Consider the following 20,875-nt stretch of genomic DNA (forward strand, 5'->3'; position numbering starts at 1 on the left):
AAATAAACCCATGCATGTATGGCCAACAAATTAATGACAAAGGAGCCAAGAATATACAATAGGGAAAGGACAGTCTCTTTTATCAATGGCGCTGAGAAAATTGGATGGCCACATGCAAAAGCATGAAACTGGATCCCTATCTTAAACCATACACAAAAGTCAACTCAAAATGCATTAAAGACTTGCACTTAAGACATTAAAGTATGAAAATTTTAGAAGAAGACATAGTTGTAAGCTCCCTGCATCGGTCTTAGTGATGATTTTTTGGATCTGACACCAAAAACAACAGCAACAAAAGCAAAAATAAACAAGTGGGACTACATCAACTAAAATACTTCTGCATGCACACAAAGTTGGAAATACTCTTAACTGAAAAATTTTACAAATAATGTGTCATCAAATGAAGTAGTAAGATTCAAATTTTCTAGCTTCTCAAGTGTCTCTGTAGTGCATCTACTATGGCTTTGTCTTCCAGCGACAGAGCTCTATCACCTCTACCTCTCACATTCATAAGGTGAGAATATCTGTGACAGTGAAAAAAGAAGCAGACTACTTGATGAAAAGCTATCATAATTAGCATGTCAACTGTTTACTGGGTTTGCTTGGGAAATGAAGCTTCTCAGCACCTGGGGATACCATGATGCCCTGCTCTCAAAGGGAAATTATGTATGAGAGAACATAATTTCACTCATTATATTCCAGATGCTATATTATTGCTTTTTCATGTCTCTCCTATATAGCCTTTACCAAATAATTTTTCTATCTATTCCTTTTTGTCACATCCTCAAAATTCTTTCTGGATATTCTCTCAAGTCTCTCTGTGTTTTTATATTAGTGTATTAGCCTTCTGTAGCTGCTGGCAAAGTTCTTTGAAATCTGGCCTATTAATCTCCTTGAAAAACTGTGTTGCAAAGAGAGATTTTCCTGTTAGAAGCTATAGCCTCCACAGGAATGTTGCATTTTGAATTTAGCTACTATTCACATACCCATTTTATGAATGGGATAGACATGTCTTCCCTCTCAAGATCAACTATGATATAAGAGCCCCTACTTAACTTTTCCCCGATGCTTTATATTAGGCCTTATTCAGCTGTATGGAGGGAAACAAACAACCAACAACAACAACAACAACAACAAAACAACAGCTAAGCCTCTTATTTCTCCAAATAAAGTATCAGTAGATGATGACTTATTTCCTTTCCAGATATTATGATTTGTATATCTACATGATTTATTTTAAAAAATTCCTACATGGTATCTATTCCACAGGGTGCTGGTTAATGTCCTTTGTAGTTTTAATCATTAGGGTGCAGCAAGACCTATGGATTCATGAGAAGTCAAGAAGTTAAGTTAGAAGCAACTTGCCCTTCCTCTATGAAGGCAGACAGCTCTAGCCAGTCAACTACATTCTAAAATAGAGATAAGATGTCTGGATCTCCCCAAGAAGCAATTTAAAAAAATGTTATTTATAGATATCATATCTGAACCCCAAGAATGGGGTACAAATGATCACTGTTCAATAATCACTCTACTGATACCTCCAAGTGTTTCATATATAGACAGGATAATTCCTCAGATGAAATTGATTGTATCTCATAAATACTGAGCATCAAAGAATGCACTGTGATACAACAAGTAAATTAGAACTGACCTTAGAATCTCACTCTGATTTAGCTCAATGATAAGCTATTTGGGACTAGAAATTCTGCTTCCTCAGCGGGATGGGCTTCATTTAAAATTAGCTTCCCACTAGACTGGTGGCTTTATCACCATAACAGGGAATACTACGTATGATCTGATTCTAACTTTCCACTGCCCAACCCCAAGTTCTACGGGTGTTTGGCAGATGACCAAGCAATCTGTTTATAGACCATTGATAATAGCTGTTCTTGCCTAATGAAATTGGAGAGCGACATGGGGTAGATATACGCTTTCTTTAGAAAGATAACCAACAGAATGTGCAGTAGAGTGCACTAGGTCCAGCAAAAGTCACTGTGGGGATGATGGTAGGATTACTCTTTCATCTCATTAACTTTATTTTTACTACTCATTTTCAGTCATTCCCTTCCCTTTTTCCTCCAACATCCTAAACAAACAACAATCACACTACTAAACACTCCCTTAAAAGTGCTGTGCCAAATGGAAGAGCAATAGAAATTGCACATCGAGAGATGAGCTGAGGATTGCAATTAGGGATTTACCTAAACCTCAGGTAAGCTTTACCCAAAATATGAAAACTTAAAAAAAAAAATGTAAAATTATAAAATAGTTCTCATTTGCTTTGTCTTTCTTAAGAGAGTACAAATATGCATACATGCATATGTATATATTATATGCATAAATATATATAATACATACACACATAAGTGTGCATTGTGTGTATGTGTATTTTAAAAATTCCTATCATGTTCTGGGATCTTTATACTACATAAAGGCGAATTGCTTTGGTGCAGGAACTGAGGACAGGCTTCTCTCCACTGGCAACTCACCAAGGAATGTCTGCTATATTTGGAACTATTAAGTTTCTTAATTATTGTACATGCAACATATATGTGACTGGAATATAAAGGAATTAGGTCCTAGATGTTTTCCTAGTAATGATTTTATTTTCTTGGCTATTATCTATTTTTAAGTAATTTGAGTCAATTATCTTAATACCTTTATTCTAAAATAAACATTACTGATATGGATTTAAATAGTACTTTATGAACTGTCTTTATTTTGAAAATAGATTTTCAAAACTCACAATTTTCTTAGAGGTTTTGAGAAATATTTTAGATGCTTTTGATCAGCACAAAGAGGGACCAGTGTTGCCTAATTTTACATTAACTACAACAATAAAAAATTGTCAATGCTCCTGCACTTCTATTTTCGATTCTCTCTACACAAACAATTCCTGCAATCTACAAATTTTAGCTTTAAATTATAGTTCATTAAATGATTTACTGAAGCATTAGTATTACTTCACACATCCAAGTCAAGAATACTATGTGTGTGTGTGTGTATGTGTATGTGTGCGTGTGTGTGTATCTGAAGTTATTTCAAATTATGAAATTAAATAGTGCTTGTAAGAAACAATAACGAAAAGGTTAGATATCTTTCCCATCTTCCTCCTTTCTCTTCTGTATTTAAAAAATTCTGGGTAACATGTTATTTAGTTTATAGTCCTGGCTGTAACACTAGTAAATCCAATGACCTCGTAGAAGTTACTTGTTTTTGCTTGGTTTTAGTATCCTCGACAATAATTTGATGTTTCCAAATTACATAATACTAATAAAGATGAAAGCAATACTTTCAAGTTATTATTATACCAGCCACTAATCTAAATACTATCTTTACAAACATAACAGATAAGTAATAGTATAATTCCCAATTTATAGAGAGGAATCTAAAGGCAAAGTTTAAGTAATTTGTCCATGGTTATACAAGTGTCAAAACTGGAAATCCTAAATTGTTTGAAATCAGGGTCCATACTGCAGAGGAGGTAAAAGTTTTTTCAACCTTAACATGTAGTCTTTCTAAATTCACCACTTAATCTACTAGACTCTAGGTATAAGTTCATAGCACAAACCAAAAGAGAAACATTTGCCTAGACCCAACTATAAAAAAATGTGACTTGTCCTGATCAACATATTGGAAAGAAAGGACACAGAGACCACCCAAAGATTTTTATTTTACTGAAGGAAAGTAAATAGTAATAAGATTGTATTAAAATACAATGACATTTTAAATCGCAAAGTAGGAGCATTATGTTAACTATAATGGCTCCTATAATTGCATTCATTGTTCAGTAAAATTTATTTACATGGATTTTTTTTTGTGTGTATGAATGTAGTTATTACCTCACAATAGAAGCTAGTAAGACAAGAAATCACTAAAGATATCTGAAACTCATTTTCCTGTTTACTACCTCATTAAATTTAATAAGACCCATACCTTAATTATTTTGTTTTTCTGTTTCCCAGATCTATAGATAGCATCAGCACTTGCCCAATTAATGGCATGCTTACTGACTAGAAATGTAAAGCACATACTGTTTATTGGATTTAATGTAACACATATGTGGACTTTTCTGCAGTTATCTTTCTTCCATATGAACTCATTAGACACTTACAGATGGAAAGAAATGAAAAATTTCTTTTGAAAAAATAATAATACTTTTAAAATAGATATCAAGACCAAGTTTATAGGATTTTAAAATCTTCCTTTTTCTTTCTATTCTTCTCTTCTTGCTTCCTTTATCTCATTATTGTCCTCACTTTTTTATTTTACATTCTTCCCTTTCTTTCCCCTTTTCCTCATTTTCCTGTACTTGCCATCCCCAACATCTCTGGTTTCTCTAAGAAAATAATAAGCACTGCTAGTGCTGTGAAAGGCCAAAAAAAGAACTAAACTCTGGTATAATAAAAGTTTATACACAGTGATGAGGGTTTGTCTTCCTCTACTGACATATTGCCTAAGGGAAGTCCTTTGGACCTCATTTTCTTGCTCAAAAACGAACAAACAAACAAAAAGGATGACATCTCACAAGATTTCTTTTAGGGAAGTTGAATATCACAGAATACAAATACTGAATATAAATACATAATTCCAAATTGAAAAAAAATCCACAAATCCTTAGTTATATTACTCACTTTTCACATTTCATCAAAACACTTATAATGCATCAGGGGCTGTTAGAGGCTCAATCTACAAACATAAACTATAAGAAGTTCTTTATTTAAAAGGACCCACAAATTAGTTGGGGTGACAATTATACAAAGAAATATTTCAGTGCAATGTTATAGGTATGATAGTTCTGATAGAATATAACAATATTTGTAAGAAAACAATATTGTATATAAATGCCAGCACTCTAACTGGTAGCAATTGCTTCTTTATATCATTTAAATCATCCTTTAAAAATCTATGGTAAAATTGTAATGATAATTTTACACTGAAAGACTCTACTATTAGTTGGAATAAAAATGTTAGGGTCGTTAATTAAGTTCTAGATAAAAATCATCATTTTGTATATACTCTATTTCCTGTGAAACAAAGTTCCAAAATCTTTGGGGTAAAATATGGGATAAATGTTCAATATCTTGGTTTCCTATTTATCTGTCTTGTCTGTGGTCATCCATTTCTCTCGTCAGAGTTTAGGGATTAATAATTTTGTTAGTTGAAAAGCTTGCTAGATTGAGCTTTATATTTACATATAAAATGTCCAAAATCTTTAAAAAATTAAACATAAGATACAACAGTTTTCAGTATGGTAAAATTCTAAAAGACAAGAAAGTAAATTAGAAAGTTATATCTCCCCCAGCAACCGTAACTCAGCCCCTGTGCACAGATGGAATATTTTGGCAGTGCATATGTACTATAACGTGTATGTCTTTTTATATATACTATATGTAGCCTGCCAAAGATATTTTCACTCTGGGAACCATGAACTGAAATATTCTGACCCATGTGTATTAATAACCAAAGCCTTAAAATCATAGTAATATAGTTCTTGGCAAATGCTTCCTTTTTCTTGTTCTATTTTCAAAGTATATGAAGAAAATAGTGGTATTGATTCTCAAAGAAATAAATGAGACGGTTTTGAATAAGTGTATATGCATAAGCTTACATTATAACTGTCTGATGTAAGACATATAGGTTCAGCCAGGGGCCCTGTAACTTCTTGTTCTAATAAAATGATAATAAAACTACATTATTTATGACAACAGTACCTTGTTCTCTAATATTTTGAGCCCGAATTTCAGTAGTAATAATAACCCATACTCTCTAGCTAAAAGAGAAGAGGTAAATTTTGATCTATACGAATATCTGTCTCCAAAATTTGTCTACCTTTCTGTTTTATTTTTAATCTTCATAGATATGAAAGAGTATTTACCAGACTCAGAGAGGACAAAAGAGACACATTTATTGAGAATTCAATTTCATGAAAACCCAGATTGATTTTCTAGAGTGTAATACAACCCAAATATATAATCTGGGTGATGTTGGAATGCTTTGTTTTCCTAAAGTGAAAACTATTATCTTTTTGGCTGACCACGGTTATAGCCTTATCATGCAACTCAAGAAAAGTGACATGCAATTCAAAAATGTGATACTAGAATGGCCTTATCTTATTTGGTTACAAATTCAAGACTAGAAGCATTGTTGCAGTGTTGTTCTAGCAACTGATTAACAGCCAGCTCACTGTGGGAATTTTTTAAATTACTGATTTGTACCATTTGTCAATCTTCATGGTATAAATACTTCTACCACTGTTGATCTCAAGCTACCAAAACAAATTCGGAAAACTTGCAAAGTTTCTAAAAATTTAGCAATTAGCTCTTTTGACTCAGTACATGCTAGTTCTAGCATGTTACTGTATCACTATACCTTAAGACTGCATGCCACAGTCTGTTTTGAATAACATAATTTTAAATCAACTTGATGCCATAAAGAACATCTGCTGAGCCACACTGAACAAGCCCGACCCCACCTGATCTCGAAAGCTAAGCAGGGTTGGGCCTGGTTAGTACTTGGATGGGAGACCACCTACGCAGACCGGTGCTGTACGTGTAAAAAATAAGGGATTATAAACTGACACGGTCCTTGCAATCTGTGAGGTCAACCAAGGGTTGCCTTGCAAATAAAAAAAAAGAAAAAAAGACATCTGCTGAGAGTAACAGAACACTTAATTTGGTCCTGTATTAATATTCACCAATATTAATGATCACTGGTTTCTTCATTTTACATACCTAAGTATTTAAATCACTAAGAAAATGTCAGTTCTATGTTTATTTGGACTTTCAAGGTGCTATCGTATCTGGGAATGACTTTTATCTACATTTTACCTGAGCAACCCTTTAAATAGAAATAAGTAAATAATGAATTTCCCTGTAACCACTATAAATTATGGACATTCTTTATCAGTATAGACCTTTGAGAGCAGGATCCACATCACATTCATCATTATAATCTACTTGGTACTTAAAATATGTTTTTAAAAATAGTATACTCAATAAATTCATTCAATTTTGAATGAGTAAATAATGAATAAAAAATTGTGCTCTTTGGCATTCTGACAAGCAAACATGTTAAGGAATAAGAGTATATTACTTGTACAATAAATCTGAAAAAACTGATTGTTTTGTTTCATCATCCTGACATAAAAAAAAAAAAACTTAATCTCTGATCTTTTATTTGAAAAATGAAGAATAATTGAAGTCTGTAGACACTGCAGTGGTAAAGACATTTGTAAACAGAATCTGAATAAGCTAAATTTTTATTGATTTAATAATTACAGCTTTGTTGCAGTACGTGGAATTGAAGGTCTCCACACTAATGCTATTTGATGAAGAACAATGGGAAAGTAGACATAAACACTGCTCTATAGTAGTTTATCTTTCAGTCCTTCATGTATAGGGTATTCTATTAAAAATTCAGTGAGCTATGCACATAATTAGACATCCCTGCTGTCACAATGAATCACCTTTATGAACACTCTGATGCACCTTGACATGGAGAGCTCAAGCTGGCTGGCTTGCCTCTAAATAAGAATCTGCTGACTAATTCACATAAACTGTTCTTGCATTTCTAATAGGTTCAGAGAGACTCCTTTATAATAAACAGACTCCGAAAATAAGACATACTCTCATTTCAGATATTGCTTCTCAATGGAGGGATTTTGGACATGTCAGGGGAATTTCTTATTTTCACAGTAGCTATCATTCTGTTCCATTGGGTGAGGCAATGAGATGGGGTGGGTAGTAATGCTAAACATCCTTGAATACACAAGATATTGCTCCTTAGTAATTAACTGCCCTGACCAAAATATAGTGAGTGGTAGCCAGCCTCCAAGATGCCCCTCAGAGAGCCCCACCATATGGTATTTACACACTTGTATATTCCCATCCCACATTATACCAGGATTGATCTGTGTAAACAATAGAATATTGAAGAGATGATATGCATTTCTAAGATTAGGTTATAAAAAACACTGCCTTCTGTCTTGGTTGCAAATTCTTTTTATGTCTCTCTGTCAGATAACTCATTCTGGAGGAAGCCAGTTGTTCTGTCATGAGATATTCAGGCTAAGAAGTGGTCCACAGTGAAGGCACTAATAAATCTCTAGTCAAAGCCAATGAGGAACTCAAGTCTGCCAGCAGCAAGTGAGTGAGCTCAGAAGACTATCTTCTGGTCCCAGTTGAGCATTCATGTGACTGTAACCCTGACCAACAGCTTTATTGTAATTTCTTAAGAGACCCTTAGCCAAAATCACTTCAGGCAAGCTGCTCCCAGATTCCTGACCCTGAAAAACTATGTGATATATTAAAGGGTTTAAGCTGATAAAATTTTAGGTAATTAGTTATGTAATATTAGATAACTAATACGATGTCCCTGTTGACAGAATCTGGTAGCAAATATTTTATTGATTTATTTGAAAAATCCCTACATACAGATATTCTAGTTGTATTCCATACAAAACCAAAAATACTCTCTCCTGACAAGTAAAATTTTGATTCTTTTAATTTGGCCTTATCTTTAGCATAATTCATAAATAATATCATATGACATGTTTTATAGTCTACTTTTCTTAATCATGCTGAAATATTTTATAAAATGTTATATACCATCATCTGAAATATTAAATTTCTCATGTTACCTAGATTAATTATTGGATATTTTCAATATGTTAAATGTGAATCTCCATATATCTAATTTAGACCTTTTCATTGATGGTATAAGTTGTCATGATATAGATGTTTAAAACTAATTAAATTTCTGGTGGGATAGTGAAAAGTTAAGAATATGAAACAATTCCATTTCATACAGACCTTAAAGTCATCTTGTTAGTGTTAAATCACTGAAAAATATAAAGTGATTAAAAAAAATCTTTTTCATTTATTCTATTGAAGTATTTATGTATCACTTCATATGATATTGAAAATCACATTGATTAAAATTAGATTCATAGAAATAAATAGTTTCTACATTTTAAATGTCTTTTTTCATATCAGTAGCATGAGGGGAGATACAATAATCTGAGTTAGTATTTTCCTCTGTGACTTGGAAATGGAGAAATTTACATGGCCTATTTTGTGGATGAAGTTCAACTTTACTTTTATTCTTTGCATCAATCCTGACTCTGGCTGATTTTAGGAAAAAATGGGATACGAGAGGTTTTTGAGAATTAAAAAAAGAAGTGTCACAAATGAGGGAAGAAAGAATTCATACAATAAGAATTACAGTAAAGATCTTGTGATTATATTTAACAACTAATATAATCATCCAGAAACACTGGCTGGTACAGTATAATAAAAAAAGTTGGTAATTTAAAGTCTTATCCTGACACATTGATTGTATGAGCATCGATTCTGATTTTACAATACTAATTCACAAGCAGAATACGATTTCTAAATGTTTGAGCTATAGGATTAAAATGCTTAGTATTTTAAAACAATAACAATTTACTGATTACTTACTCTTTGTCAGGCCCCGATGCAGGTACTGGGGACAGTGACAATGAACAAAGAAGAAAAAATGTCCCTGTCTTTATTAATATAGTCTAGTGTGATAAGATGGTCAATACATAAACAAACATATAAAATACTCAGTGTATCAGGTAATATTAATGATTTGAATAGTGTCTTCCAAAAATTCATTCACTCAGAAACTTGAGGTATGATCTTATTTAGAAATAGAGTCTTTGCAGATATAATTAGGTAGAGGTCATACTGAATTACGGTTGGCCCTAAATCCAAAGATGTGCGCCTTTATAGAAAAGATAAGAGGACATACAGAGAAGATAAAGATGAAGTGAGAGACTGAAGTGTTGTATTTACAAGTGAAGGAACAATGGGGATTGCTAGGAGCAACCAGAAACTAGGAAGAGGCAAATAAAGATTTTTCCCAAGAGCCTTCAGAGATAGCATGGTCCTGCTGACACCTTGATTTCATAATTCTAGCCTCCAGAACTCTGAGAGAATATATTTCTGTTTGAAGGCACTCCATTTGTAGTACTTCCTTAAGGCGGCCTGAGAAAACTAATACAGGTGATAATGGGAATAGAGAGCAAAGTAAAGCAGGAAATGTGGTTAGGGAATACCAAGATAAGGGAGTGAAACTCTTTTAAACTAAGGCCTCAGTGATGAGGTAACATTGAGTGAAATTATTACTTTGTCTTCTTCAAAAACTGGGTATTATACATTCATCCCTGAATTAAGGCCCCCTTTTTCCATTAGTGACAGAGCAATTTAAGGAGACAGCAAAGACAGATCTCTTATGTACTGTCAGGGCTTCTAGCCATCTCAATTATATAGAATGCAAAAGAAAATGTAAATGAGTTTTAAAATATGTAATATTTAAAAATACTTTCTGAAGACATTATACTTTTATATCAAAAGAAATTTAGGCTGATAAAGTGAGATTATGTGCTAGTTTAACAAATTTTGTGATCCTATATACAAGGCATTAAAACAAACAAAAACAAACCTAGAGAATAGAGGCAGAGCCTGTACCAAGCTGATCTAGTGAGAAGAGACAGTGGATAATAAGGGTATACAGAGCAGTGATATAGTAGCTACTGCCTATTTAGTGCAGACACAAATAACTCTATGCGTTCGAATAGAGCCTGAGAACAACACTTAATTAAAACGTATATATTTTTTAATTGATTAACTCATTATTTCATTATTTTCTTCTTACTTTCTTCATTCATTTTAAAAACTTCCTGGCAAATGTCTAATATATACTACCTTACAATATATGTTTATGGTCATGGACTTACTGAATTAGAGACATTTACATGAAAGATTGGGATACTATAACATATGCTTTATCATCTGGTAAATTTAAAACGCCATGAGAAAATAAAATAGTAATCAACAGGACTTTATTGTTCTAGGAAGGTATCGCAAAGCACAGATTTTTGACCTGAACATCTCAGGATATCAGAGTTAGCCAACAAGGTGTACTCAAACAAAAAATAAATGAGAAAATACAGGAATTCAACAAATTGCATGATGTATTTTAAAAACAGAAAGTTTTTCTGATTAACTAAAAGAGTTGTTCTCAATTCTGGATGTACATTATTTTCCAGAGGGCCGTTTAAAAATAGCTTATGCCTAGTCCTACTGTGACCAATGAAACTGAGATTTCTGAGGATGGAGCTGGAGTATGGCTATTTTTAAAGCTCTCTAGGTGACTTGAATATGAAGCTGGGATTGAGAATCAATGGTAAGAATGCAGTATAAACTGGAGGACTTGTAGAAGTTAATGTAGAAAGCTAAGTTTAGAGTAGATGGTAAATAACTTAGTGTTGTGTAATAAAGCACATAAAGATGTTAATAATCATGAGCTTAGATCATCAAATAACTAATATCGATAATTCCAATTGTAAAATAATTTTCAATAAAATTGATAAGAATCAGTTATCAAAAATTTGAGTTAAATTTCTTATCACTTCACAATAGTATTTTCTAAAAATGGGGTCTGTGGGCATATATTTAGTACCTTGATTCATTTTCCAGAGTCTGAGATCCCTCGAGATTTGTTTTCTACTTTAGTGCTTTCATTTTAGTTATAATTACAAATATATATACACACACATTTTGTATCATCTAAATGACTATGCTATAAATATCACATGATTATCTGTACTTAGATTCATATTGGAACAATGTAGAACTGTTTTAGTTATAAGATGCTAATGTGAAAGGAAAAGATGCAGATGTACTAAGAGGCCAAGTGGTGGCACAGCACAACATAACAGAAATACATACGGGTTTCACGTGGTTCAAAAAAGATGAAAGGTGGAAAATCCAGGCATCACATAGTCAAAGATGAATTTAGGCATGCAGAACCCAAAGGAAACCGTACTACTGGCAGTCGGCTGCATATTCACATTGTGAGTAATTATCAGAACTAAGTGACGTCTATCTCACTGTTAACTTGAAAAATTTTGTATTTTTCTTTGCCTATATTCTTGTTTGCTTTGTTTTTGTGTGGCATGCAGCATGTCTAATTTAATATAATATGGTAGTTTAAAAATAAGTATGTCGACATTCACTTTTCAGGTAAGAAATTTAATTAAATATACATAACAGGTTTCTAAAATATTGATTTAGAAGGAGGAAAGCAGAATGGAAGTAATACAGAAGATGGCAGTGAAGATTCTGAATAGCACTCCAAATCAATCATTTGTTAGTTTTCTAAAATTTGTAAAACACTCAGTTTCTATGAGCCTTGGTATTTGGTCTGCAATATGAGAGTAAGAATACATTTCTTCCAAGGTTATACTTAGGATTTTGTGAATATTAAATGAGATTACTTACATTAAAGAGGCCAGAAATTAACAGATGTTAAACATTACTGGTTTCCTGCTGATGAAAACTGATATGATTGTTGGGAAAATCTTATAATTACTATGAAACTATTTGAAGTACCTGTCTTACTCCCTCCCTCCCTAATATGTATGTGAGTGTGTGAGTATGTGTAACATGGTGGCAAAATGCTATGCTAAGAAAGCTCCCAAAGCCTTAAAGAATTTACCTTCTGCAATCTTCAGCCTATGAATCTCCTGACAATACCAGAAAGAAGAAATAAGAGGGGTAGTGATTGATTGGGGAATACTTAGGCAAGAGGGCCCTGTGCTGGGGCCAACATCTGCACATGGCTTTGGTCTTAATAACTTTCCATTACATACACTTCCTTTGGCACCAGTGAAACAAGGTTTGATTTATTTTTGATGAATCTTCTCCACATCAGAACTCTATTGCTTTCAAAGCTGTTGCTGCAGCAACACCTGAAGTGATTTTTATTACTGCCATAAAAACATTAAATGATTTCAAGTGCCAGAGACCTCTTCCAGGTTCTGCTGTTTGATAAGTGAAGTCGGTTGTTAAAAAATGTTTTTCTGCTGCTTTAACTTTTGACATGCCCCTAGAAAATCTATATTCTGTACCCAACAGATGTCTGATGCTTTATAAATGTGGGAAAACACTGACAGATTAAAATTTGTGAGGTAGACATTTAAGCAAAAAATTATTGTCGTTTGCTGTGGTTATTTTGTTGGGTATTGTTTGATTTAGTTTGCTTTCATGTGGTTTTAGCAGGCAGAGTCTGTTGGTAAGAAGGCTGTGGAAGGATTGCATGTGCTCACTTTTCTTACTCCCAACTTAGAGAATTAAAAGTTAATTGTCAAAGTACATCCTTCACTCATTAGACTATTATAACTAAACCAACTAGGCGGAGGAGTTTCTACTTGATTCTAATTTTAATATCCTCTGACTCTGATTATTCAATGTCCTAATTGAGGTAAATTACAGTGTCTCTTCAAATCAGGTCAACTTCTAGAATTATAGTACAAATGAGTGCCAAAGGTGTTTAATTAGAGAAAGCTACCTATATAAGAATCACACAAGACTTGCTGAAGTCACCTGTGACCTCATTGTAGGCTCAGATTTAAGACTTTGAGAGCTAATATTTAAAGGATCTCTCTAGAATGGAATTAAATAATCAATTCTGTATTAACAGCAGTTTTCTCAGAAGATGGAATACCTGTTTCTCCTTCAACACATAAATGCTACTCTGAAATGTTCAGGTTTCCAAAAATAATTATTTAATATTTCAATAATTTTAAAAGGAAGCATAAAGTAACATGCACATGCCTACATCTGCCTGTTTTCTCAAATCGCCGACTTCAAAAGTTAACTAATATAAACAAAGAATCTGAGTAACCATGATATCTTGGTTCGTGTATGTGTGTGAGATGAGAGAGAGAGAGAGAGAGAGAGAGAGAGAGAGAGAGAGAGAAGAATATGAATGTGAATACCAGAGACAGAGAGAGAGAATATGAATATGAATACCAGGGCATTTGATCAGTCACATAAGAGTGCATATAAGAGGATAACGCAGGGCATGATATTGCAAATAGAGATTGTCCTAGGAAACAAACTATAAGATAACTAGAGGTTTACTATCATAACAAAGCTGGGCATATTTTAATGTTTATATGTAGCTTCTGAGTTTAGAAGTGGATTATAGAGAAATGCTTTCCATTTTATACACAACAATGCCACAGTTCTTTCCCATTTTACATTTTGCTCTCCTCGTCCTGAACTGAGCATAAAAGAATAAAGAAATAGACATAACTTCAATTATCTAAGCAATTCGTTTTTCAAGGAACTTTTGACCAAATGGCAAAAGAAACTCAAAAAATGTTAGGTAAAAAAATGACTACAAGAAACCAAATAGCTCAAATCCTAAAGAGATGGCTTCGTTTTCCACAGAAAAACTTTGTCAATGTTTTTTTTATACATGTAGTATTATTAAAATACTTGTAATAGAATTATAAAGAGATACATGTTTTCTACATCAAATGTGTATATGCTTATGATATACCAACGGAATTTTACTATTTAAATTTCCAATGAATATCTAAGAAAGAATGGTTGGGTTCTACAGAAAAAAGGATTTTTTAAAAGGGTATTAGTTCATTTCTACTTAATGGAAACTCTCATCTAATATATTCTATGCTTTCACTGACCACTGGAATAAAATGCATCCTACATTAGATCAGAACTCCTTTCTCAAGTAGCAGAGCATTTTCATCTTAGAATCTCCCCCTACTAATTCTTATAGAGTACATTGATCCTGATAGTAAATGACACAAATGAATAAAAAATAATGATTTACATGTGTGTAGATATGACCCAGGAATGAATATAAACTACATGAGCCTGAAAAAAAAATCTAAGTTAGGTATGCTCTGGGAATTATAACTTTTCATTCACATCTTTTGAAGTTATAGGTATTTATAAGACATAGGGATGTAAAAAAAAGTTGAAAAAATGAGAATTTAAATAAGTATTAAAACATAAAAAGCAGTAAACATTATAGTATAGTTAATCACTGTGATATTCTCTCAGAATGCAAAGAGGAGCAAAAAGAAAAATGATACTGAAGTTATTTAAACTGTAAAATAAAAAAATATGTTTTTAATGTGACCATAACAATAAGGACAGAAGAAAAAATTAAAACAGAATAAAACTCCACATTAAAAGATTGAAATGAACGAAAATAAAGCAGAAAAAAATAATTAAAAGAAACACATAATGAAGTGACATTTAAAAATATCATGAATAAAAATTAACCTCATAGGAATTCAAGAACTTTGAAAAGGTAAAAAAAAAAAAGCACATGAAAAAGTACAAAAATATAGGTTGTGATTAACATATTCAATAACTAAATGCCTTCAGAAAAGGGAATAATGTCTAAAGAATTACGTGGAAAAATACTGTCAACAATAATTTCATATCTAGTGTAATTGTCATTATTCTTTCTTGATCATAATAAAAAAAATAAAATACATGCATAAATATGCACATACATAAAGATGGATAAATAAATGAAGATATTCTGAAGCAAAAGCTAATATATATACTTATTATACACGTTTTTTCTAGGGGGGAGGGGAACCTGTTCTAGTTATCTATTCCTATGTTGTAAATTAGTAGATTAAAAGGGTTCAGCTGGATAGTTACCGCTTGGTCACGCAGTTATAATCAAGTGTCAGCAAGGCTGTAGTTACCTGAATGCATGTCTCAGCTGGATGTCCACAATGGCTCACTAACATGGTTGACAGTTTATGCTCCCTGTCAGCTCTTGACTCACTTGACTGTCAATTGGAGCAACTACATACAGCCTCGTCATTTGGCTTGGATTTCTTCAAGCTTGGTATCTCGGTTTGAACTGGGACTATCCCATGATGAAGCATCCAGAGAATGGATGTTCTAACAGGCTAAGGCAGAAGTGATAAGGCTTTTTCTGAACTAGCATTGGAAGTCACCCAGCATCACTTGAACCACTTTCTGAGAAGTCAAAATAGTTATTAAAACTATCTCAGGTTCAAATGAAAATAAATTAAATTCTATTCATCCATGTGTAAAATACCAAAGAATTTTGAATCCACATAGTACCCACATTACTCGGGCTCATTTAGAGATGATTAAATCTCACCATACATAAATTAAAATGAAGTGACTACAAGCACAACAATTTGAGAATCAAAAAAGAAATTAAGGCAATGATCATTAACTATTTAGGGAATAACCACCATGTCAAAACAAATTTGTAAAGGTTGCTAAAGCAGTATCCAATAAAAAAAAAATAGATAATAGTTTTAATTTACTTTTTTAATCAGAAAAAAAAAATAAATGAATCAAATAAGTGGGACTACATCAAACTAAAAATTTTTTGCACAATAAAGGAAACAATCAACAAAATAAAAAGCCAACCTAAAAGAATGGGAGAAAATATTTGCAAATCACATATATCATAAAGGGCTAATATCCAAGATATAAAGGAAACTTACACAACTCAACAGCAAAAACAAAAACAAAAAAAGAATGAAAATCCACAACCCCATTAAAAATGGCCAGCAAGTACATGAAGAGATGATTAATATCACTAATTATCAGAGAAATATAAATCCAAAACACAATGCACATCACCTCATACCTGTTTGAAAGGCTATTATCAAAAAGTCAGAACATAACTAGAGTTGGAGAGGTTATAGAGAAAAGTGAACCCTTGTATAATATTGATGGGAATGTAAATGGATACAGCCCTTATGGAAAATAGCATGGACATTCTTCAAAAACTTAAAAATTAGTACCACCATGTAATCTAGCTATCTTATTTCTGGGTATATATCTAAAGGAAATAAAATCATTATTTCAAAGAGGTAGCTGCACTACCATGTTCATTGAAGCATTAGTCACAGTAGCCAAAATACAGAATCAATCTAAGTATCCATCAACAGATGGATACAAAAGATATAATATCAACAGCTGGATACAGAAGATGTATACACACACACACACACACACACACAATGAAATACTATTCAGCCATGAGAAATGAGTAAATCCTGCTATTTGCAACAACATAGATGAACCTGGAACACATTAGGCTAAGTGATATAAACCAGATACAGAAAGACAAATACTGCCTGATTTTACTTATAAGTGAACACTGAAAAAAAAAAAAAAGTCAAAGTCATAATAACAGAGAACAGAATGGTGGTTACCAGGAACTGGAGGGTGAGGGGAAAAGGGAAAATATTAGTCAAAGGGTACAAACTTTCAGTTATGAGATAAATAAGTTCTAGAGACCTAATATACAATATGATAACTACATCGGCAATAATTAATGTACTTACACTTAAAATTTGCTAAGAGAGTAGACCTCAAGTGTTTTTGCAAGAAAAAATGTTAGGTACGTGAGGTGATGAATAAATTAGGTTAATTGTGGTAATTGTTTCATGATGTGTATATATATATGTGTGTGTGTTATATATATTGTATATATATAACATGTTATATATGTTATATAACACATGTGTTTTATATATATACACACATATATATAACAAAACATCAATTTGAACAACCTAAATATATATAATTTTTATTTGTCAATAAAACCCCAATAAAACTGGGGAAAAGAAAGACGTAGAAAAGTTTCTGTCAAAATAAAAATCAAATCCAAAAGAACATTACCCCTGCAAAATATCTCCAGAACTGGGTAGGGTTACCAGTCTCTTCATTTCTTTCAAACACTAATTTCTATGCCATACAGACTGTTTCAGGGAAAAAGGAATACAAAAATCTCCAATATCATTTTATTAATAGTATAAGTACATCAAATCTTTTTAGAACTTAACAAAAATGCTGCTTATAAAGATATATGTAAATATTTTCAATAAAATAGTGAAAATCAAGTTTAGCACAAAAGAATTATCATCACTGGTAGGAGTGCAAATTGATTTATGATATCCAACATAAAACTCAAATATGTTTTTCTCTATACTGCAGTTTCTCCACTCCTGGAATTTTAGTCTAAGGAAGAAATTAGAGATGCCTTCAGTAAATAAAAATATTTTATTATACACTTATAATTCTAATACATTAGCAATAAGTTGGAGACTATCAAAATATCCTACAGGGTAATTTCCACATTGTCCACAATGAGCCTGTTTCGATTAGAACTATTCAAAATTAATTATATATTAGGAAATATGTAATTTCTTATAATTAGGCAAAAAATCATTAAAATATTTTAACATTTCAGTTTGTTTAAATAACCTTGTACTCAAAGGAAAGTAATGTTATAGAGAGAAAATAGGAATTATCTTCTAATATACTTATTAAAGACTTGTTTTGGTGTTTCTGAAAAAAGTCTACAACACATTAACATTTCTAAGGTAAGGCAGCTGACTGGAGACTACTTTAGCTATCTGGAATAAAAAAAAAAACCTGGTATAGCGATTATTTGTTAAATAAGCCTTGAACTTTCTCTACTCTGTTCTTTGCTCAAACTGTACTGTGTATCTTCCCCTTCAAATCTATTCATCAAAGTTATACCTATTCTACTCACAAAACACTTGGCACTACTGATACAGCTTTTTCATCTACTGCTCTAGATTATAGCTATTTGTGAACATACCTCGCCTCGCTAGTCTTAGAAGACAAGCAGCTCTTCTATTCATCACTGTCTCTCATAGCAACATACAGCACAATTAATTCCTGGCATTTAGCAAGTGCTTGATAAATATGTGACAAATAAATTTTGACTAAATTGAGTCTCGCCAAAATCTTTTTTTTTTTTTTTTTTTTTAATATCCAGTTTTCTAAAGTCTTTAGAGAACTCAGTAATTCCATTGCAGGCAAAGTATTAGAATTTGTGGGGATGAGAGGTTGTCACAGATATTGCTAAATCATATTGTACCATACATAGGTGTTGTACTTACATTTACTCTATTTTTCCCTTTATTTGCCTACTTCCCATTCTTTATACTCCCTTTCCCTGGCTCCCATTTATGTTATGCCAATGGGAATCACTGAAAAATTTAAAAATATATATTTTCTCTAATACTTTTTCTGTTTTTTTTTTTTTTTAACAGTTCTAATAAGAATGGAGTACTAATCATAGCAGCAGGAGGCTCAGGAACTCAGCATCATCAGTGTTTGGGGCTGTGCTTGCAGTCCCAGCGAGGAGACTCCCCGTAGCTTTTGGTGATACTGGCAGAAGCACTTATAGTTTCATTAGTGACATGGTGTCTTCTTCTGAACATTATCTCAGTGTCAATGTAGAAATCTGTCTTAGTCTGTTCAGGCTACTATAACAAAATACCATACACTGAGTGGTTTATTAAATTAAAAAATATATATATTTCTTATATTTCTGGAAGCTAAGAAGTCCAGATCAAGGCTCTGGCAGATATAGTGTCCAGAGAGAGACTGCTTTCTTGCTCATAGAAGGCTATACTTTTTCTGTGTCCTCACATGACCAAAGGGGCAAAGGAGCTTTCTGGCATCTCTTTTATAAGGACAGCTAATCCCATTGATAAAGGCTCCACCCTCATGAAAGTCTCCAAGAGGCCACATCACCAAATACCATCATAGTAGAGATTAGGTTTCAACATATGAATTTGAGGGAAACAGAAACATTCAGTTTGTATCTAAACCTAAAATCTGGGGTGTCAAAAAGTAGGCAATGCCAAGAAAAATTAATGATGACCCTCACTTACTTGGTTAGTACAATATTGTCATTTATTTTCATCAACAGGCTAAGTAGGAAGTGATCTCATAGATCTGAGGAGAATGACAAGTATACACCACCTATTTGGGGTCAGTGAATCTCTCTCCATTTTACTCCACTATTTACTCACAGTTGGTATGTCACTGACCTTGGCCAGCAAGACATCTTCTAGTCTGCCCAAAGGAGCTGCTCTTGTCTCACAGCAGACTGTGTGGTCTATCAACAAAATGGTTCAGTGTTTCCAGAGATATTCGAGGAGATCAGTTCTGAGAGATGTATGGTAAGCCGGGCTTTCATGCTTAATTTATTATTTGGAGGTTGGAGTATATCAGCCAAGAATATTAATAAACATTCTTATGGGTAATTTAATAGACTTTTTCTCAAATACGAACAGCATGTTTACATTACTTGTTTTTCTGGATAAAGGCATTTTCTCTTTTTCAGAAAATAATCCTCAAAAACATGTTCAAAAACAAGTTTCACATAAATATATTTGCAGCATTTCTTAATAAGAACATGTTTACAATTTGACAAAACTGAGTAAAAACATTCTGTCAAAACAAGTTTACCTTTAGGGGAGGTGAAGCAAATATTTTACATACTACTCAAATCGCATGCTGGTTCCCACAACAGGAGTATAGTTCAATAGTGTCGCTGGTGAGTTGTCCCTCTGGAGACCATCTCTTACCTTTTGTTTTCCTCCCATCAGAAAGGATAATTGCTTTTTTTGCAGCTACTCACCTCTGGGCTGCCTCAGATAGCCTATCTACTCTTTTAGTCTAGCCATCATTTTTATACCTAAATCTTTGTATTAAATTCTCTCTGCTGTTTGACATTAGAGTAGTTCCTTCCTTCCTTGCAATTTTTCTTTTTTACTGAACTATGACATATATATGTATTTGTATGAAATATCTCACAGATTTTTCTTCTTAGTGATAATATTTAGGAAATAAGGTGATTGAAGAGTGTGATAGACAATGGATTGACTTTATAGAGCTAATATTTGAGATATTCCCATGAATTAGGCACTGAGATGAGCAACGGGCATAAACTTTATCATATCTCTAGAATGCTTACTTTACATATACTGATACTGAGAAATAAATAGGCTAAGTAATTTCCCCAAAGTCACACAGTTGGAAAGTTACATAACCAAGACTCAAGTCTTTCACATTTATTCATATATATGCAACTTCATTAATTGATAATTACAAGTACTAATATATAATATAAAGCTATTGATAAATACAGTGTTTAATGAATAAATATTTATTGAAAGCCTATTATCAGGCAT

The sequence above is a fragment of the Rousettus aegyptiacus genome, unplaced genomic scaffold, assembly GCF_014176215.1.
Source record: "Rousettus aegyptiacus isolate mRouAeg1 unplaced genomic scaffold, mRouAeg1.p scaffold_m13_p_2, whole genome shotgun sequence".
In the NCBI taxonomy this organism is placed as follows: domain Eukaryota; kingdom Metazoa; phylum Chordata; class Mammalia; order Chiroptera; family Pteropodidae; genus Rousettus; species Rousettus aegyptiacus.